Raw genomic sequence first — 2423 nt, 5'->3', positions numbered from 1 at the left:
TGGAGCACAGGGCTGATGAGGAGCAGCTGAGGGAGCTGGGATTGTTCAGTCTGGAAAAGAGGAGGCTCAGGGGAGACCTTATTGCTCTCTATAACTACCTGAAGGGAGGCTGTAGTGAGCTGGGGGTCAGCCTCTTCTCCCATGTAACTAGTGACAGGACAAGGGGGAATGGCCTCAAATTGTGCCAGGGGAGATTTAGGCTGGACATTAGGAAATACTACTTTTCTGAATGAGTGGTCAGGCACTGGAATGGGCTGCCCAGGGAGGTGGTTGAGTCACCGTCCCTGGAGGTGTTCAAGAAATGTTTAGGTACAGCATTGAGAGATGTGGTTTAGTGGGGTTATTGGTGGTAGGTGGATGGTTGTACTGGATGATCTTGTAGGTCTTTTCCAACCTTGCTAATTCTATGATTCTATGAGTTTCCAGGGGCAGCACTCAGCATAACTGAGTGTGTGCGCCTCACCCAGCAGGCGTCTCCATTGGGGGAAGAGAGGCTCCGCCTGCTGCCTGATCCCAGAAGGCAGAGGTGTTCTCCCACCTTCTCTGCAGTGGTATCTTCCCTCATCTTCCTCCCTCTCTTCAGCCATTTTTATTCTACTTTTTACCCTTCAGGCAGAGGTTGAGTGACTCATCATTGCATACCTTTGTTCTGAGTTGTGTGAAATTGTCTTGCTTTGCTTTTAAAAGCCTAGGCTAAAAACTCCAGAGTGCATGCTAAATGCAGGGTCATAGCACCATGGAAGTGGATAACTTTGGGGCTGGAAGTGTTTTTAAGTTTTATAATGAGCGTATAACACACAAAGTTCACCAACAGGATTGCATTTTCTCAAAAAATGACGGACTGTTGGTCCAGAGTAGCAAATAAAATAGTTTTTATCTCCACTCTCACATTCTACTTTGCTGTTGTGTTGTTGTTTTTTTTAATTTTCTCTGCCATTCCACTTGGAGGGAGGGGGGTGAGCCAACAACTGAGTGGTGCTACCTGACAGGCTAAGCTACCCCCGCAAGGAAAACAAGCAGCCTTTGTGGATGTTCCTTGGGCCTGTTCTTGACAGAAGCTCTTAAAGAAGACCTAAGGCTGCAGGCACTGCCCTGAGCAGATCCCCTTCTAGGATGGAAGTGCTGTGGTGGAGGGCAGCTCTGTCACAGCAGCGCCCACTGCCTATCCCTACCTGTGGCCCTAGCACAGCCACACAGTAGCACTGACACCAAGGACCTGGAGCAGCGAGGCCTTACACCAACATGAGGGCTCAGAAGGAGAGTGTGGAGGGGGACAGGGAGCAGCTCTGCATGGAGCAAGTGCCAGTGCCTCCTGGCACTGCCATGCTGCGACAGTTTTCCTCTCCACCTCTGCATATGGGCACTGCTCCTGCAGCTCCATGGATGGTCTTGAAAGAAGGATATCAGACAAAGTCATTGCTGGGTCCTTTGTTTCACTGACATTTACAAACAGTCTCATGGTCTTTTGTTTCACTAACATTTACAAACAGTCTCCAGGCTACACTATAAAGGAACAAAAATAGGAAATGGGATGAAAAATGGTATATTGGTGGGCAATATCAGAAGGGTTCGAAGAAAGAAAAAAATGTACAGAAAAAAATACACAAAATACGCTGCTCCTGCTGTTAGTTACATTACAAGTCATACACAGATGAAGATGGGCAGTTCAAAGCTCATGAAAAAAATCTAGTCATCAGTTTCAACAACGCAACCTTGAGCTCCTGGTTCCTCACACTGTAGGCAAGGGAGTTCAATGCTAGAGGCACCACTGAGTGCAGAACTGCCAGCACCAGGTCCAGGGATGGGGAGGAGATGGAGAGGGCTTCAGGTTGGAAAACATGGCAGTACTGACCAGCAAGGAGACTGCAGCCATGGAAAAGGCTTTGTGCCATCCCTGCTCAGAGGGCATCCTTAGCACAGCCCTGAAGATCTGCACCTAGGAGAAAAGAATGGAAACAAAACAACCAGGTGGTAAAGAGACACAAATCACGACAACCCAAATCTCCCTGAGGCTGGGAACTGGTTCACAGCGTTGCCTTGGCAAGGGAGGTGCTCCTGCCCCTCTGCTCTGAGCTGGTGAGGCCTCGCCTGGAGCACTGCATCCAGATGTGGAGTAATCAGTCCAGGAGAGACATGGATCTGTTGGAGCATGTCCAGAGAAGGGCCACAGAAATGATCCAAGGGGTGGAACACCTCTCCTGTGAGGACAGGCTGAGAGCTGGGAGCTGTGCACCATGGAGAAGAGAAGGCTGCGAGATGACCTGAGAGCAGCCTGTCAGTATCCAAAGGGGAGCTACAGGAAAGAAGGGGACAGACTCTTTAGCAGTGTCTGTGGTGATAGAAGAAGGGGAAATGGCTTCAGGCTTAAAGAGGGGAGATTTAGGTTGGATATAAGGAAAAAGTCTGTTACAGTGAGGGTGGTG

Source organism: Numida meleagris, chromosome 3, assembly GCF_002078875.1.
Source record: "Numida meleagris isolate 19003 breed g44 Domestic line chromosome 3, NumMel1.0, whole genome shotgun sequence".
Lineage (NCBI taxonomy): Eukaryota > Metazoa > Chordata > Aves > Galliformes > Numididae > Numida > Numida meleagris.
Note: the sequence above shows the minus strand (reverse complement) of the source record.